This window comes from Tenrec ecaudatus, chromosome 7 (assembly GCF_050624435.1).
Source record: "Tenrec ecaudatus isolate mTenEca1 chromosome 7, mTenEca1.hap1, whole genome shotgun sequence".
Taxonomy (NCBI): Eukaryota; Metazoa; Chordata; class Mammalia; order Afrosoricida; family Tenrecidae; genus Tenrec; species Tenrec ecaudatus.
Window position 1 is genome coordinate 69362788 of NC_134536.1, and position 21093 is coordinate 69383880.

A 21093-nucleotide genomic window follows, 5' to 3' on the forward strand; every position below is an offset into this window, starting at 1 on the left:
ACACTCCTGGTATTGCCACTCTCACCACTGGTTCAGAAGGGATCATTTGTCCTGGAATCTCTGTGTTTCCAGTTCCTATTTGTACCAGTGTAAATCCTATGGTCTAGCCAGATTTGTAAGATAGGACTGGGATCATGATAGTGGGGTGGGGGGGCATTTAAGAACTAGAGGAAATTTGTATGCTTCATCATTGCTACACTGCACACTGACTGGCTCATTTCCTCCCCATGACCCTTCTGTAAGGTCCAGTTACCTACAGATGGGTTTTGTGTCCTCAATCTGCACCCCCCCTCATTCACAATGATATGATTTTGTTTTGTTCTTTGACGCCTGATACCTGATCCCTTTGACATCTTGTGATCACAAAGGCTGGGGTACTTGTTCCATGTGGACTTTGTTGTTTCTCAGCAAGATGGCTGTGAGTTTACCTTCAAGTCTTTAAGACACCAGATGCTAGCTATATCTTTTGATAGCTGGGCACCATCAGCCCGCTTCACCACGTTTGCTTAAGCACCCATTTGTCTTCAGTGATCCTATCAGGTAGGTAAGCATACAATGATATAATATTTTGTTCTTTGATACCTGATACCTGATCCTTTCGACACCTCGTGATCACACAGGCTGGTGTGCTGCTTCCATGTGGGCTTTGTTGCTTCTGAGCTAGATGGCCACTTGTTTACCTTCAAGCCTTTAAGACCCCAGACACTATCTTTTGATAGTTGGGCACCAACAGCTTTCTTCACCACATTTGCTTATGCACCTTCTTTGTTTTCAGTGATTGTGTCAGGAAGGTGAGCATCATGGAATGCCAGGTTCATAGAACAAACTGTTCTTTCATCTGGGGAGTACTTGAGTGGAGGCCCAATGTCCATCTGCTACCTTTATACTAAACTTATAAATATATGCAATAGATCTATTTCCCCATCATATATATATTTTTCTTATGTACATGTGTACATGTATTTAGACCTCTATAAAGGGCCTTTGGTTCCTAGTTCTTTTATTTCCTTTGACTTTCCTCTTGTCCCACTATCATGCTCAGCCTTTATTTGGGTTTCAGTAATTCCTCTCAGTTACATTGCCCTTGATCATGCCCTACCAAGCCTCTTACACCCTCCTTGCTGCTGATTTATTCCCTTGTACCTGGGTTGGTTAACACCACTTCCTTTCCCCTACTTCCCCCTCTCCTGTGTCCCCCAGGAATCATTGGTCCCATTCTTTTCTCCTCCAGATTGTTTATCCAGCTTATTTATCTAGACAGACCAGCAGAGATAATAATAGCAACAAAAAAACAAGACAGAGCAAACCAAAGTGACAGAAGAAAACTCAACAAGGATAATAACAAAAAACCAATGACCAAAAAGAAAGAAAAGCCTGTAAATAGTTCAAGATCTGTTTGTTGACCTTTAGGAATGTTTTCCGGTTGAGTCTGATGGGGTGCAATGCCCTGGCCACAAAGTCTATTTTTGGTACTCCTTCGGGACTTCCTTGTTCTGCTCCCCTTTCTGTTCTGTTGCATGTCCTTAGTGTTTCACCTCGCTGTGGGGTGGTCAGATCAGGCATAATTCCCACACTGTGTCCCCAATTGTCTCTTGTAGGGCTATAGGTTAGTGAAGAATGTCATGTCTCATAGTGGGACCAGCCATATGGTCCTATCTGTGCATTGTCTGCTCTGAGCTGGGATATCATCCACAAGGCTTGGTGGCCCAGGATGTGCTCCACAATCTCTTCCTCCCCATTCATTTGCTCCCATCTTTTCTGATCAGACATGTTCCTGTTCATGAGCTGTAGCTTCAGTGCTGTGCTCTGAAGTAAATTCTCCTGGGGGGAGGGTTGACTATCCACACAGTTGGGATTGGGGCCAGGCCCTCAGACCTCTTTACTGGTTCCCTGCTTCATGCCGGTTCCCTGTGAAGATATAAACAATACCCTGCCCTTGGGTAGGTTAGTGTCCTGTTCCCCTGCTACCCATTTCTCTCTCTCTCTCTCTCTCTCTCTCTCTCTCTCTCTCTCTCTCTCTCTCTCTCTCTCTCTCTCTCTCTTTCATTTCCCCTCCTTTTCAGTTGGCTACCATATGTATCCCTGGATTTGGTCTGGCCCCTGCCATACTACCAGGACATCACCCCATGAATGTTTGCACATGGTAGGTTTTTCCCTATGCCCCTTTTGCATTTTTTAAGCTTATCTCAGCAGACTCACATTACACTTGTCCTTTTGTGCTTGGTTTACATCACTTAACATAATTTCCTCCAGTTATTCCCATGCAGCAATATGTTTATCCATTCATCATTGCTTTTTAGGATACATAGTACTTCATTGTATGTATGTACCACAATTTTTTAATCCATTCGTCTGTTGATGGAAATTTGGGTTATTTCCAACTCCTTGAATTGTGAACTGTGCTGCACGGAATACTGGAGCACAGATTTCTGTCTGTGGTTTGTTTCTTGCCTCTTCTGGGTATGTATTCCCAGTAGGAGGATTCCTGGGTCTCATGGTAGCTCAATTTCTATCTGTTTTAGATATTGCCAAGTTGATTTCCATAGTGGCTGGACATACCTATAGGTGCACCAGCAGTGGATGAGAGTTTCTCTCTCCTCTCTCACCAGAGCCCCTCCAACACTTGTTGCTTTTTGATTTTTTGAATTGGGCTACCTTTGAGGGTGTCAGTTGGTACCGCATTGTTTTAGTTTACATTTCTCTTATTTTTAATTTTCAGGAACATTTTCTCATGTGTTTATTGGCCATTCAGCTTTCTTCCCCTGTGAAACTTCTATTCAGGTCTTTTGTCCACCTCCTAAGTGGGCAGGTATTTTTTTTTCTTATTGTATAGTTGCAAATTATTGTGGATTTTAGCAATAAGGCCTTTGTCTGATGTGTCATTGCTAAAGATGTTTTCCTAGTCGGTGGACTCTCTTATTACTCTCTTGGTGAATTCTTTCAATGTACACTGGCGACTTATCTTCAATATATCTCACTTGTCAATTTGTGACTCTGTATTTGTATCTTTCCCTGTTTCTAATAGCCTATGTATTCTCTGTGCCAAAGTCTCAGGTTTGTCCCAATTCCCTCATTAATGGCCCTAATAGTTCAGGGTTTTACCTCAAGATCTGTGATCCACATTGAGTTGATTCTTGTGCATGGAATGAGTTAAGGGTCTTACTTCATTTTTTGCAGGTAGATATCCATTTTTTCCAGCACCATTTATTGAAGAGGGCATCTGCTTCCCATTTGATAGTTTTGGGGCCCTTATAAAAAACAGTGGCCTGTATGCAGACATTTTTATTTGGGGATCTTCAGCTCTTTTCCATTGGTCTGAATATCTGTTATTACACCAGGTACCACACATTTGACCACTGTGCCTGTATAATATATGCTAAAGTCAGGTAGAGCAAGCCCTCCCACCTCGCCATTCTTCTTGAGGAGTTCTCTGCTAATTCTGGGCTTCTTCCCTCTCCATATGAGGTTAGTAATCAGTTTTTCCAATTCTTTGAAGAGGGATGATGATATTCATCTCAGGATAACATTAAACTTATATAGTGCCTTGGGCAGAACTAACATCTTTACTATATTGAGTCTTCCAATCCACAAGCATGGGATATTCTTCCATTGGTTGAGGTTACTCTTGGTTTCTTGGAATAGTGTTCTGTAGTTTTCCTTGTACAAATCTTTCATTTCAGGCCACTTTTTTATGCATCTTCTTTGCACCTTCAGGTCCTGCTTGGGTCTGGTTTTATATATACCAATTTCATAAGTTCATACAGGACCGCTACTTCAACTCTGCTGTCCATTATGATAAGAATACTCACCTTGTTTCTGTTGACCCTTATTATCATGCCACTCAATAAACCCATTTTATTTAGAAGCCTTAACTTAGTTAGGACAATTCCCACCAGAGAATTACATAAAGTAGCCCCCCAAAAATTCCTATTTGGGTTACATAAAATAACAATCACAGCAGCCTTCAGAGATGCTGTAATTCCCTTCTCAAATTTCATTTTTATCTTTATGGTGAAAGGTGTCCTTAGGGAACTCCATATACATATCAATGGTATATCATAATAAAACAAGTCAGTAAATTGGGCAAATGGCTGCAGAGTCAAATGAATCCAAGTTTGAAAGGCAATAAGGTAGAATGTTGATAGATCCCAAACCTGGCAGAAAATGTAGTAGGCCTATGAGGTCAGTTATAAGATATGCAGCCACCAAAAGACCTGGAGTGGCTTCTTCACTGTGTCAACTTATATGAGTAGGCCACTCATCTCATGAAACTGCCCTGAAATTACAACAGAGTCAGGATCTGATCAAGCGAGTAGTGCTTCCCTTTCATTTCCCACGGCGCTCGGCTGCTCATAGCAGACTCCATCATAAAGTCGATTACATTATGTTCTATACATAATTGTGGGAACTCCAACTGTCAAACTGAGAATTCTGGGCAAGCACATTGACACAAAAACCTGTCACCTCGACCAGTGTTTAAACACCCCCATCCAAAACGCAAAAACGAAATTCACTGTCATCAAGTTTATCTCACTCATCAACCTTAAAGGATAGAACAGGAATGCCTTTTTGAGTTTTTGAGACTAAATCTTTAGAAAGAGCCTCTTCTTTCTTCCTAGAAAAGTTTGCTTACCATGTAGTTAGCAGCCCACCATGATATCAGAGCTCCTCTATTTCCAAAATATCTCAGTCCCAGAATATGGAGTATAATTCTATGCTGTAATATTTCAGTGCATTAATCCTCAGACCCTATGGCAGATGGTTTCAGGTTATATTATGATATGGTGTATATTTTCTAGATGTTTTCAAGATGAAAAACTGAAGAAAAAAGTCAAGCCTGAATTACAATGTTGAGGTTTTTTATGAGCAAAATTTTCATCATCGTATATACACATGAAAACTAGACACCTAAGAATGTATTCATTTCCATTGTGATCTACAAAAGATATTAACATTGCTTTGGACTGCCAGAAGATTGCTGGTGGTATGGTGAATTACAAGTTGGGCTACTAACTACAAGGTCCGCAGCTTGAAACCACCAGTTATTTTGCAAGAAAGAAGAGGATCTCTTGTCAATCTTAGAAAAACACAAGGGGCTCCATTAAAGGGTTGCTTTGAATCAGAATCCAGTTAATGGCAGTGAGAGGGTCAGAAAAACAACCAAATGTCTCTTGAGGAAGTATAGTGAGGATGAGATAGAGGCTGAGACTGAGGATGTCCCTTAGAATCGAAGATGGCAAAACTTCATCTTTGGACATATGTTATTGGGGAAAGTTAGTTCCTGGAAAGTGGTATCATGCTTACTAAAACACATGCACATACACGCACAGACACACACACTGAAACATATTGAAAACAAAAGCTATCACAACCCAACTAATAAGCATCATCATGATAAACAAAGAAAATATTTAAATTGTTCAGGATTTCAATTTACTTGAATCCACAATCAATGTCTTTTGGACATGGCAGTCAAGAAAATAAATATTGTATTTCATTAGGGAAATCTGCTGTAAGATATCTTTTAAAACTGTTAGAAAGCAAAGGTGTCACCTTAAAGGCTAACATTAAAGGTCAGCAATGATGAAGGAAAATTGGAGAATTGATGCTTTTGAATTATAGCATCTGGTAAATAATACTGAATATACAATTGACAACCAGAAGAAATAATAACTCTTCATAGAGGAAGTACAGCCAAGAGGATAAGGAAAAAGAAAAAGATCCTGAGATGGGATGACAGTGGCTTCAAGAAGTTTCTCAATGTAGCAATAACTGTGGGGATAGTACAGGACAAGGCAGTATTCAATTCTGTTGTTCCTAAGGCCACTCTGAGTCAGAACCAACTTGATGGCAATTAAAAACACTGACATTTTCTGGGGCTTTATGTAACCGTAATCATAAAATAGGTTGTCTTTTTTCCCTCTAACTTCTTTCATTCATTCTACAAAATAATCTTAATTATTGTCCCACATTCACCTTCAGACTGCTAAATGCTAACATGAAGTCCCAAGGGGGCAAGAAATGACAGTTGCCCCGAGAAATCTCCCTGGTCATATGGAAGGGCAGGGAGGAGCAGGTTATTTTCAGGAAACACATATGAAGTAAGATCACATGCATTGAATAGACAGGAACATAGACAAAGAACAGACAAGTGAATGGGGTGTGTTAGTCTGGGCTGACTATGGTAACAAATCAAGAGACACTCATATGTGTATTTAAAAAGAGCCTTGTATGAAAGAACAACTATCTATTCAGAAAACATCCCAGCCCAGTCCAGATCAAGTCCATAAGTCTAATATTAGCCCACATGTCCATAAGTTCCTGTCTAGACTCAAGCTGCACATGCAATGATGCCAAATGCATAAAGATCACTGGTCGGTGGATGGGTGATCCTGTAGCTCCAATGACGATCGATGCATGCCAGGGCTCTGGCTGCTATCAGCATGGCTCTATGTGGCTTTTTAACAGGAAGGGGAAGGAGAGAGAGAGAGAGAGAGAGAGAGAGAGAGAGAGAGAGAGAGAGAGAGAGAGAGAGAGAGAGAGACCCACAGGAAAAGAGGCACGCCCATAAGGAAGCATTAGGCTGTGACCTCACTGACAGGCTAGACTACACCCCTTTATTCTTATTTATCAAGTTACATGAAATTGGGTATCTCCCACAGGGGCAACATGCAAAGAAGCAGTGTAGAGATAAGGAATTCCCCCCTCAGGATCAAGGTGGGCAGACAGGGGAGGGCCATCTGCTAGATCTTCCGTAATTCTGGCCCGAGGGATCAACAAAGACCTCTTTTTAGTGTCTTTATCATAAGCCTTTGTCCAAGGTTTTTTCCGAAGTTACTCTTTGTTTATCCCATTGGTTGTAAACACCAACACAATAACAACTATGTAGAAAAAAACAAATCAAGTATGACTTTTCCAGTTCAGTCAGACATAACCTTAGTAGAGTATCTGGCAGTTTTCCATCTCTTGTCTCTTTGCCGCACATGCTGGCTAAAACTCTGTTTTCCTCACGATTAGAATCTTGTGATGAGTTTACCCAAGGACACCAGAAATTAATTAAATTTGTTCTTACAAAAGTTTTTATGCTCTGTACTATGTCAATCGTAAAAGCAAACTCTCTGACTTAAGCTATATATTATATGAAATGTGTGCTTTATTTAATAGGATAAAACATGTAGTAGCATTATGAGAAGGAGAAATGAGGAGAGGTCAGGCATAATTAGCCAATAATTGTTAAAAAATTTAAAAGATGTTCTAAAAACTTTGATATTTAGATAATAAATAAAAGGTTACAAATAAGAGAAGACAAATTTTTTGTTGAGCAAATAGTAAAGAATGAAAGGAAATGGATTGGCTTAATTTCTGCCTTTCAAAATTAGTAGGCCATTTTAAACATATGTACATTAGCGAGGTGGCCCAATTCTTGCCTTTGATCCTAACAAAAGACAAGGAGGGTGAGGAAAGAAGACGTCTCCTCAGTGTAAGGATTTCCCAATAAGCAAGCTAAGCAGGAGCTTAGAACACAGCCAAACTCAAGGCACTAATTGCCCAGTGGAAAGGCCCATGAAACCCAACTTGATATAGCACAAAGTAAAATGAGGGCTACAGTTGAAGGGAAGTGTAGGGCATTAGCTAATTAATACCATTGCACATTTTGTATATACTAACAGCTATATTTTTCTTTTCATTTCAGACTAATTGAGTATATGCTCACATTCTGTTATTGCTTTTAGACCATACACTAGAGGCACGATCCTCCTGTCATTGTGATATATCTGGTCCTGCATGAAGCAAATAGCAATGTGTCTTCAGATGAACACATCTTTGTGTTAGTGCCATGCTCGTGGTGGTCACTCGCGTTCCTGTTTGGAATCAGCAGTAGTCCAAGGAAACATGAACTCACAGTCTCAAAGACTGAAAGTGACTGTGTTCTGTTTCTGGGATGGCTAGCCGCAGTTCTTGCTTCGCAACGGTGACAGAATTCGTGTGACATAAGCACTTTTGCCATCCAAGTGACTTTTGTGAGGGAAAGTTGCAGGTATCACCGTCTCCCAAAAGTACACACTATTTCTGGAATGTGCACAAGGCCGTGCGGGGATCGTACTGAACAACCCGTGGATAGACAGAGTAGAACTCCAGACGCCACACAAATCCCATCTAGAAGGAGCATCAAGATGCGACATAGTCAAGTACTGAATCACTTTTTCTCATAAGAGATAACTGAAAACAGATTAATCCATTCGTGACCACCAAGTGTTCGCCCTAACCTTTTTACACAAAACATTATGCAGAAATGTCAAAGAAAATAAGCTTAAATAATATCATTTAAATAAGAAACCCAGCATTAAGAAAGTTTTTAACGACGACAGTTATGGCCCCTACCTTGAGACGGATGAGGAGCTGCATCTGTGGACACGGACGTGAGAGGAGGTGTGCAGGCTCGTTGTTTGGAAGGGCAATCCTCTTCAATAAATTCAACTCGTAGCTGCTTCTCAGGAGTTTTGCTTTTTCCTTCTTTTCCATTTTTCAACAGGAGCTCACTGGCTTCCCCCCGCCAAAAAAAAAAAAAAAAAAGACCTTTCTACTGTGGTCTGCTGTTGGTGCTTCCTTAGCTGTTTTCTAAAAGGGTTTACAAAATTTTCATCCACAATATCAATAGCATGGTTAACCCATGTTTTTTTTAACTAAAAATAGTACAATAAGCCACAAAAACTAAGAAAATTATAGCAAAACGCTTGGAACACAGCTGTGAATGGTTTAAACAATGCGTACTAACAACTCTACCAAGTGACCGAAACACAAACTGCTTTGGTTTACAAAACTCACGTGTGTTGGGTCGGATTCTGATGTTTTGTTCTAGTTTAAAATTTTCTCGACATTTCACATCAAAATCTGCTTATGTCGAGTACCGACGTGGTCAAGGACCAGGTTTCTACTTCTGCTGGACCCGGAGCGCAAACCCTGTGTGCAGATACCAGAGCAGGGAATCACCTGAGTCCAAGAGCGCAGGCTCCGTGAGGGTCCACAGGTGAGTGCCATTGCTGCTTCCTTCACAGCCCACTAAGAGAGAAGGGAAGCCAGGGGGCCTGTGGTTGCCTTTATCCCCACTGGCTGGGGAGCTGTAATGGAGGTGTTGGCCGACCTTACTGGCTGAGTTTAAGCTTGCCACCTGTGTGCTATACTATTACTGGTACCTAGCACTGTGTGTGGGCCCAGGTTTCCCTTTGCCGGGGCCTACGTGACTTGTGTCTGAACATGCTCAGTTCTGAATTTCCCATAGGTGTCTCATGAGTGTGCCTGATTTCTTTCCAACTGCTTTATCGCGGCATGGACAGCTAATTCTTGTGTAGTGCAGGCGTTAGTGAAGACAAACCCCCCTTGGCCCTAATCGAGCAACCTGTCAACTGCACACCTTATTTTTTTTTTTTAACAATTTATTGGGGCTGATACAATTCTTTTCACAGTTCATACTAATACATACATCAATTGTATAAAGCACATCTGTACAGTCTTTGCCCTAATCATTTTTTTCTCTTTTCTTCTTTTACATTTTATTAGGGACTCAAACAACTCTTACCACAATCCATACATATACATACATCAATTGTATAAAGCACATCCATACATTCCCTGTCCCAATCATTCTCAAGGCATTTGCTCTCCACTTAAGCCCCTTGCATCAGGTCCTCTTTTTTTTCCCCGCCCTCCCTCCCCATTCCCTCCTCCCTCATATGCCCTTGGTAATTTATACCTCGTTATTTTGTCATATCCTGCCCTATCCGGAGTCTCCCTTCCCCCCTTCTCTGCTGTCCCTCTCCCAGGGAAGAGGTCACATGTGGATCCTTGTAATCAGTTCCCCCTTTCCAACCCACTCACCCTCCACTCTCCCAGCATCGTCCCTCACACCCTTGGTCCTGAAGGTATCATCCACCCTGGATTTCCTGTACCTCCAACCCTCATATGTACCAGTGTACAGCCTCTGTCCTATCCAGCCCTGCAAGGTAGAATTCGGATCATGGTAGTTGGGGGGAGGAAGCATCCAGGATCTGGGGGAAAGCTGTGTTCTTCATCAATACTACCGCACACCCTAATTAACCCATCTCCTCTCCTAAACCCCTCTATGAGGGGATCTCCATTGGCCGACACTTGGGCCTTGGGTCTCCACTCTGCACTTCCCCCTTCATTTAATATGATAAATATATACATATATACACCTACATATATACATATACACATACATACACACACTTATATCTTTTTTTTTTGCATGATGCCTTATACCTGGTCCCTCGGCACCTCGTGATCGCACTGGCCGGTGTGCTTCTTCCATGTGGGCTTATTTGCTTCTGAGCTAGATGGCCGCTTGTTCACCTTCAAGCCTTTAAGACCCCAGACACTATCTCTTTTGATAGCCAGGCACCATCAGCTTTCTTCACCACATTTGCTTATGTACCCATTTGTCTTCAGCGATCCTATCATGGAGGTGTGCAGTCAATGATATGATTTTTTGTTCTTTGATGCCTGGTAACTGATCCCTTTGGGACCACTCGATCACACAGGCTGGTGTGTTCTTCCATGTGGACTTTGTTGCTTCTGAGCTAGATGGCCGCTTGTTTATCTTCAAGCCTTTAAGACCCCAGTCACTATCTCTTTTGATAGCCGGGCACCATCAGCTTTCTTCACCACATTTACTTGTTCACCCACTTTGGCTCCAGCCGTTGTGTCGGGAGAGTGAGCATCATAGAGTTCCAATTTAATAAAAGAAGGTATTCATGCATTGAGGGAGTGTTTGAGTACATGGTAGACAATGGTGGAAGAGGTGGGGAAAGAAAAACAAAAGGATGAATACAAGGAAGAAAAGGGTAGTGGGGTCATGGGGCATTAATCCACCCAAGGGGAGGGTATTGTTTATATCTCCACAGGGAAAGTGGGACCAGACTTCAACCCAGTGTCGCAAGGTGTGAATGCAATATCCCGACGTGGAGGAGGGAACCGGTGGAGAGGTCTGGGAGGCTGGCCCCAGCACCATAAATTAAGTGGATTCCTGCCCCTCCCCCGAAAAGAATTTGTTCCAAAGGACGACATTGACTCTGCAGCTATGGGAGATGGACATATTTGATCAGAGCACACGGGAGCAGATGAAGGGGCAGGAGGAGAGAGTGGAGCACAGCCTGGCCCACCAGGCCGTGATGATGATGTTCCTGAGTAGAGCAGCCAGTCCACAGAGAGGACAACATGGCTGGCCCTACTATGAGACATGATGCCCCTCAGTGACTAAGGGCGATACAGGGGACAGCACCGGAGACACAGTGTGGGAATTGCACCTGACCTGATCCCACCACACCGAGGCAAATCACTGGGGGAGTGCAGCGGAACAGCAAGGGAATGGAGTGGCAAGGTCCCCAGGGAATGCTGAAAGTGGACTTTGGGGCCAGGGCGTGGTGCCCCAACAGACTGGACTGGAAAACGCTCCTAAGGGCCAGCAAACGATCCCTGAACTAACTACAAGCTTTTCTCTTGTGAACTGTTTTGTTATGTTCTTTTTCAGTGGTTTGTTTTGGTTGTTTTGTTGTCTGGTTGTATACTGTTGCTTTGTTTTCCTCTGTCTAGTTTTCGTGCATGTTAGTGACTCCACAGGTCTGTCTGAATAGGACAGGCTGGATGAACTATCTGGAGGAAAAACAACGGGACCGACAGTTCCGGGGGGACTTGGGGTGGGGGGGTAGGGGGGGTAAGGAAGTGGTGTTAACAAACCCAGGGACAAGGGAAAAACATGGGACCCCAAATGGTAGAGAAGGGGGAGTGGCAGGCCTGGTGGGAAATGATCAAGGGTAAGGTTGCTTAGAGAAGAGGTATACTCTAGCCCAGGTGGCGATGAAGCATGGTAGTAGGGCAGGAGGAAGGTCAAGGGAGATGGAGGAAAGAGCTAGGAGTCAAAGGGCATTCATGGAGGTCTAGACAAAGACATGTACATGCAAATATATATAGGAGGATGGGGAAATAGATCTATGTGTCTATATTTATAGGTCAAGTATTAAGGTGGCGGAAGGACCTTGCACACCTTATTTTAAGACATAAAATGCTTTTGCAGATCTCCAAAGAACCCCTGAACAAGCATTGCACGACAAAGGGATATTATGTGCCTGCTTTGTATGGGGAGCACAGGTGCTGTAGAAGTGACTCGCTGGCCTGTGGTTCACATGGTCAGCAGCTTGAAACCACTGCCAGCTCTGTGGGAGAAAGACTGGGCTTTCTACTTCCACAGTTACAGTCTCAGAAGCCCACAGGGGGCATTATGAGTTAGTATTGACTCGATAGCAGCAAGTTTGCAAATACTATTTCTGTTGACAATTCCTGATATGAAGAATACGATGACAAGGTCCAAAACAATTTTTACTAATTTTGAAATATATAAGCTATGTCATGACAAAATTATAATTTAGATATTATTTTATAAATCTGACTTGCTTTTAAAAAAGCAGCGATTTTCAATTATGAATATATTATTATTTTGCCATGGTAGAGTCAAATCTAAAGTGACATTCTTGTTATCCAGGTAAAGTGAAAAGGCGAGGAAGTGGTTTGCAAATATGAAAACTGGCAAATGAAAAAATATTTGCGAACACTAAAGACAATTCCAAACTGAACTTCCTTAATGAAACAGTAAATTAGAAGAGAGATGCTGAAACACGTGAATTTAATTCTCTCCAAATCATCATGTTAAAATTTCTAGGGTTGAAATGATTCATAGCAATACATATAAAAGAATGTTTTCCAAATTCAACATTCATTACTTGTTACAGAGTTTTGCTACTTACAGAACGTGTTGTTGTCAGGTGCCATCGAGCTAGCTCCAACACACAGCAACACTGCATGACAAAATGAAGTCCCATGAGGTCTTGCACCATCCTCCCAATTGTTGCCATGCCTGAGCCTATTTTTGTAGCCATGATGTCCATCCAGATCATTCAGTCTTCCTCTTTGTCACTACCTCTCCGCTTTACCAAGCATGATGAGACTTTCCCAGGGACTGGTCTCTCCTGACAAGATGTCCAAAGTACGTAAGGGAAAGTCTTGCCATCCTTGCCTCTCAGGAGCCCTCTGGCTCTTCTTCTTCCAAGACAAAATTTATAGATTGTTTGTCTCTTCTGATAGACAAACAACTGTGATAAAGAAGGCAAAACTGTTTATCAAGAGAATAGTAAAGAAAAAAGATAATATTTAGTTATCTTTTGTCTTTCAAAGAGAAAATGGTAAAAAATACTACTGAGTTTGAAAGTGAAACCATTTCATAATTTGAAATAGTCATAGCTGCTGACCCCATAAATAACCCAAGTGACTTCTTGCTTTGTGCAACTATTTTTCTTCCAAGTGATCATCAACATCACCATGGAGTATTTTAAGATTCACGTCAAAAAGTTCTGGATGGTAATGAAAATGTTTTTCTAAGGTACAGAGCTAATGGTGACAATCGTAAGAGGAAAAATCTTAGGTATGCCCCATCAGTTAACTCTGTACATTGTTTTGTTTACAAAGTATTCAATTCTGAATTAATTAATTACTTCTCAATTTTCTATAGTTAGATTTAACAATTTATATAACTCAAATATGATTACAAAAATTAGAACAATTAAATTCATAGTCACTAATGCTGATATATTTCAAAGAAAGACACTATCTTGCCTTAACTCATAAATTGGAAACAACGCGATGCAGAGTGTCAGAATGGACAAACCTTTGTGCCAAATGGTTCTGATGGTATTCAAAGGATTGCCAAAATTGGACTCCCTTTTATGGAAGACATGGAGTGTCTGGATCCCCACAAAATGAAAACTTGGGGGGTTACCTTCATTATTTGCTTAGATCTATTTTCAAGAGATTTGAAAATATATTCTTAATCAGCTTAGGTTTCAGAGAAAATTTTTCACCATATGCTGTCCAGATGGAACTATTATATTATTGCATAGACTTCTTATTTTTATGTCTGACGGAGTGATAAGGTTTCTTCTATGACAATATCTTTGTGAGATGTAATTTATGTGTAAAATTCACATGATTAAAATGTACAAATTAATGTTTTAAATATAAATTGACATGGTCATACTGTCATCAAAACAGCCTAATTTTAGAATTATCATCTCCAAAAAGAAATCTGGTGGGAATGGGAGTTGTTTGATTAATAATTACAAAGTTGTTGGTTCAAATCTACCGGCTACCCCATGGGGAAAAGATGAGGTCTGCGTTGATATAGATTTATAATCCAGAAAACCCTTTATAGGGTCGCTATGATCGTCCTTCAACAGCATGCCAGTGGATATCACCCCAAAATAATTCTTGCTCCCATTATCAGTTAAAATCCATGTTATTTCACATACCATAAGATCTAGACAGTGACAAAAGTAACTCATATAAATAGATTTGATACATGTGGGGCTTTTGTTGTTGTTATTTTTTCCTAACTGCATTTGGTAATCCCTTCCCTATGACCTCATTTCCTCATCAATAATAAAACCAATCCCAAAACACTGCTACTGTTGATCGTGACTCATAGCATCTCAATAGGACAGAGTAGAACTAACTGCCACTGTAGGTTTCCAAGATGAGAAAACTTCACTGGAGCAGAGGTTCCATCGCTCTCCTAGGAGCAGCGGCTGGTAAGTTCAAAAGACTGACCTTGTAGCTCGTAGTCCAACACAGACCACACTGTGACACCAGAGCTTCTCATCAGTACTACCAATAGTAATATTTCTAAAAGATATAGTAACTTTTATGATGGACAGCAGGAAACCTCTAATCAGTTTATGAACATGCTAGAAATATCAGAATTGCCTTTCTCCAAATATCTGTTGGGTCATATTCTATGTTGGGAACCTAATTTCTCTTTCTGTGGATGTAATATTGCTTTGAAATTGGACTTTCACTCATGTGAAAGATCATATCCAAGAAATGTGGAATTAAATCCAATCTTAAGAAAGTACTTAGTAGAATCAGAGACACACAGAAGGAAGGCATATGCCACATGAAGACTGACTAAAAGCCACCTGAAATGCCTTAGGCTACCCACCAGGAAAAATCAAATCAATAGCCTGACTTGAACTTTTAACCTCCAGAATGGTAAGTTATAAATACATTATCTTGTTCATTAAACTCTCATTTGTGGTATTTCTAAAAGAACTAAGAAACCATCATTCATTATTCACTATAATTCAATCTTACAATTTATTAACAGAACTATTAGGTAGCAGGATAGGGATAGGGGTTGTGCCTCCACATGCTGAAAGTCCCCATAGAGGAGAGCCTTAGACACCCATAAAGACTTTAACTGGGCATGCTCTAATTCAAGGCCCCCGAGCCAGGTGGACGGTACACCTGGGCGGCCCAAACTAGGCCCAGGTAGGCTTAATTCAGTCAAGGGGTCAACCAGTACCTTCAACGACGCCTTCCCAGACAAGTTTAAATACGTAGGCTGTGGGACTGCGGGCCCTTTGGCCCCTCCGCCGTCTCCCTGGGTGCTCTTGCATCTGCTTAGTCATGCCACTGCCTCCTGGCCTCCTCTCATCACGAGTGGGTGAGCAGTCCCACGAGGTTTCACGTGTTCACTGGTGAGCCCAGTGTGCCTAATGCGCAGTTTAGCATGCTTCCCTAAAATAGTGTGCACTCTTTTGAGACTGTAAAACATGATGCTTCTCCTGTCCTTTATAAAAACCCACTTGGATCACAAACCACACAGCGTGAATTCTTTCTCATGCGAAGCCAAGAATGGAGAAATCTAACAGAATCAAAATCAGAAAAACCTATTGCCATACAAATGACTTTCACTAATAGCAACCCATATAGGGATTTTAGACTGTAAATCTTTATTGGAGAAGAAAGCTTTCTCTCTCAGCTTCTGAATGTTTAAAAGGCCGAAACCGAAAATCAAGTGCAACTGTAAATCTTTCTGTGCAGACAAGTTACCCTGAGGTTAGTGACCATGGAGCTGAATTTCACAATTATAATCTATCAAAATTAATTGCGGGATCCACAACTTTGAGCTAATACTGACTGCAGCCATTACAAAATTTTGAAATAAACACTCAAACTTCTTCTGGCTAAAAGAAAGCCATCCTGATTTAGACACTTTACAAACTGTAACATTGAATAATAATATACTCTGGCATTTTGCACAGATACTTTTAGTGTTAAAGATCTATTTTCTAGTCAAGTATTATCATTAAGAGCATTTACTTTTAATATCAAGTCTATTTTAACTGACCTTTTCTGCATTATTGTCATGCAAAATATGTACATCTTGCTATTTAAATGCAAAATAGCTTAGCCTTAATTTTTTAAAAGAGCACTGATTTTAAATGGCAGCACAGTTACTTACATTTATAAGAGTGAAAAAATAGTTTGATGGCACTTTATTTCGATAAGTAATTACTATAATACATATCCTCTATCTTGCCTCCTTCTGATAAACAAATGGTTGATTTTTTTTAAGCTAGTTTACTTTCAAATACATGTCTACATGAAGAATGCTACCCATAAGACATTTTGGATAATGTTTATAGACATAAGCACTGGCTTGAAATAATGAGAGAAACCAAAGTATTAAAAATATTCATGTTTTGTACAGATCCATAATATGGGTAAAATGTTGTGTCATTTGAATGCAATATTTATAAAAGGTGAGATCAAAATAGCATTTTTATTTTAAAACCTTGAACTCTCAGTTGTAGCCTCTCACATGCTTAACTTAACCTTCAGACTCTGAACATAGACTTTCAGCATCTTATGATGTACATTCTCTGCAGTTGTCCATCTTTTCCTGAACCATCTGTGTCTGTATCTTTTCCCAACTTGCACATATTGTGCTCCACACATCCTTAGTTCTCTTTGTTACCAGATGCTCTCACTCAATATAGTCATGGTCATTGTTGTAGTTAGAGACACTCACAATTTTTAGGCAATATATAATTATTTCTAATATAGTGAGAGAGATACGTGTACTACCCTGTTGAAATTATTATGTCTTGTAGGATATTTTCTTTTAAATTTAATAATCAAAGTTTGCCTTTTGCTTTATTTTACCTTTATCTCCATATGTTACTATTTGTCATATTTCATGGATGTTTAATTTAGTCTTTATTCACAAATAATGTAGATGTAGAACCTTTTGTTTTCTAGTAATGTTGAGGATTTGAATTTTATTTGTTTTTCTTTTGTTCTTATTATGTCTATGTGGGGATTTCATTTTAAATAACCAGGTTATTTCTTCCTTTCACAACCCACTTAGGATTCTGAATGTTTTTAAGGGGGAGGTGGGGAAAAGTAAGTGGTGTTAACCAGTCCAGGGACAAGGGAACAACAGGTGATCCAAAATTGGTGGCAAGGAGGGTGTAAAAAGCCTGATAGGGCGTGATCAAGGGCAAAGTAACCAAGAGAAATTCCTGAAGCCCAATGAAGGCTGAGCATGATAGTGGGACAAGAGGAAAGTAAAAAGAAATAGAAGAAAAAACTAGGAGGCAAATGGCATTTAGAGTTCAAAATACAGGAATGTGTATATGTAAATATATTTTATATGATGATGGGGAAATAGATGTGTGCATATATTCATAGGTTTAGTATGAAGGTAACAGATGGATATTGGGCCTCCACTTACGTACTCCTTCAATGCAAGAACACTTGGTTCTATTAACCTGGCATTCCATGATACTCACCTTCCCCACATGGTCGCTGAAGACAAATGTGTGCATAAGCAAATGTGGTGAAGAGGGCTGATGGTGCCTGGCATGGAAGAAGCACACCAGCCTGAGTGATCCAGGGGTGTTGAAGGGATCAGGTATCAGAGGGGGATTGCCAATTGGGGACCCAAAGCCCATCTGTAGGCAACTGGACATCGCCTTATGGAAGGGTCACGGGGAGGAGATGAGCCAGTCAGGTTACAGTGTAGCAACAATGAAACACAACTTTCTGCTAGTTCTTTAATGCTTCCCCTCTCACACCACTGCCCCCACTATCATGATCCCAATTCTACCTTAGAAATCCGACTAGACCAGAGGATGTGCACTGGTACAGATTGGAACTGGAAATACAGGGAATCCAGGACAGATGATCTCTTCAGGACCAGTGGTGAGAGTTGTGATACTAGGAGGGCAGAGGGAAAGTCAGGTAGAAAGGGGGAACCGATTACAAGAATCTATATAAAGCCTCCTCCCTGGGGACGGAAAACTGAAGAGTGGTTGAAGGGAGATATTGGACAGTGTGAGATATGACAAAATAATAATTTTTAATTATCAAGTGTTCATGGGACAGGGAGGGAGGGACAAAAATGAGGAGCTGATACATAGGACTCAAGTAGAAAGCCAATGTTTTGAGAATGATGATGTCAACAAATGTACAAATGTGCTTGACATAGTAGATGGGTGTATGGATCATAAGAGTTGTATGAGCCCCAATAAAATGATTTAAAAATAAAGCATATAGAAATCTTGATAATTACTAGTTTAGAGAAAATATGCTGATTACTATAACCTCATAGTAGATTGCTATAAATTACTCTACTATTCTATACACTATCACTATAAAGGAATAGTAAAATAAATTTTATTACCCTAATTTTTAAGTTCTTTGTGCAAGTCTGGGTCAACTAGAAAAATAAATTCATTGACACTCATATGTGGAACAGAGAATTTTCTACTAAAGAGTAATTGTATATTAATAAAACACCACATCCCAGTCTAGGTAAAGTCCATAAGTCTTATATTAGCCCATATGTCTGAAACCAATCTATAAATACTTCTTTAGTTTTACACAACACATTCAATGATGCCAAATGCAGGAAGATCACAGGTCAGTGGGTGGAAAGTCTCATGGCTCCAGTGGTGGCGGAAGCATCTTAATGCTGGCGTAGCACTCCATGTGGCTTGTCCACAAGAATGTGAAGCAGAGAGAGAGTGTCTCCTACTTCTAAAGAGGAAGACAGGAGTTCCCAGAATCCTCAGGAGAAAGCCATGCACATAAAGACACATCATTGGTTGTGGGCTGATTGACAGTAATTCATGGCATACCAATTTAAATGTTTCAACAACCTGGTGAACCATTGAAATAATTTGATTCTCTATCCAAAGAAAATTATAAGACTGCTTGCTAGACTGGGAGAGATTCATATTTGTATTTATTTCCAAGAAATTTGGGCCAACACAATGTAGATGTTATCAAGAAATATCATCAATATCTCATATTTTATGTGTGTGATATTGGCTATACAAAAGCAATTGCTGTGTATGATAACAAACTATGGGTAATACTGTAAAGAATTGAAATTCCCAAACATTTCATTGTACTATTGTAGCACCAGTACACAGATCAGGATGCTGTCAACAGAATAGAACAAGAGAATACTTGGTTTAAAATCCAGAAAGGATTGTGTCAGCTTATGATCCTTTTACCATATTTCCACAATCTATATGCTAATCAAATAATCCAAGAAGCTGTATGATGTGAAGACTGCAGCAAGGAGATTGGAGGAAGCTTCTTAGCAATATGCAGATGATACAGCCTTGACTTAAAGCACTTGCTGATGCAAATCAAAGACTGCAGCCATTATTATTGCTTGCAATTCAATGTAAAGAAGACCCAAGTGCTCACAATTGGGTCAATAAATGGAGAAAAGATTGAATTTGTCAAGGATTTCAATATTGGATCCACAATCAACACTTATGAAAACAGCATTCAACAAATTAGACAATGTGTTTCACTGCGGCACAAGGCTTGTTTGAAATATTGAAGAGAAAGGACATCACTGTTGAAGATAAATTCTGGACATCACTATGAGGAATAAGGTGTGCCTTGACCCAAGGCTTGCTATTTTCAGTCTACTCATATGAAGATGAAAGTTGAACAATGAATAAGGATCATCCAGGAATAATGTATGTGTTTGAATTATAGTGTTAGCTAAGAATAATAAACGGACTGATGGCAGATATTAAGACAGATAAATCTGGTTTTGGAGAAGTGCAGCCAGAAGACTCTCTTGAATGGAAGATGGTAAGACTTTGTTTCATGAATGTTGAACCTAATATCCAGAGACACCAATTCCTTATACAGAACATCAGGTGTGGTAAAGTAGAAGGGCAGTGAAAAGGAGACGGACACTCAAGGAAATGGATTGACTAAATGGATACAACAATAGGTTCAATTGTAGCAATAATTGTGAGGAGGCAGTGTTTCCTTCTTAGGGCTGCTATCAGTCAAAAGCGACTCAATGGCACCGAACAACAATAGCAGCAATATCATGCACAATAAGTGATGCATGACTATATTTAATTGCTTTTCAAGATTTTACAAGAAAAATAACCAGGCTATGCTTCAATTCAATCCTGATGAAATGTATTAATAAAATTTGGAGTCTTACATACTTTTATTTAAAAAATAATCCCATATGCCCATTAACGATTATTTCTTTAAAAGGAGCCCTGGCGGTGTGGTGATGTGGGGGTTAAGTGTTGGGCTATGATCCTCCTGGTCAGCAGTTCAAAACCACCAGCAGCTCAGCAGGAAAAAGACTGAGCTTTCTACTCCTGTCAATAGGTACAGTCTGGGAAACCCACAGGGGGTCACTATGAATCAGCATTGACTAGATGGCAGTGAGTTTGGACTTTGGGTTTGGTTTAATACATTTTATGTCAAATGTACATAAATATCTCGATATGAGGCACCAATCTAAATTTAATAAATTGAGTTTGAATTTTTCATTGCTTAAGATACTAGCTGTTTGAGAATGTGCGACCACTGCAACTGTGTAACAGAGCTCTTTAGGGGGAAGAGTTTTTCATTTCTTTATTACTGTTGTGGAAAGATTTATTTTGGAAATATTTGGAATTTCTCAATTATCCTGGCATATCTTACTTCTCTATCTGGAGTGCCAACTTGATCATGTTGTAGAAAATTCCTTGTGGCGACCCTGTGTATGACTAACAGCATAGTGTCTGGACTTTTTGTGCTTTAAGAATATTTCAAAGGAAATATGAAAGAAGTAAAAATGAAAAAAATGATGACAACCTCTTATTTCTCTTAGGAAACTTAAAGTTATCCATGCTCAGAGATTTC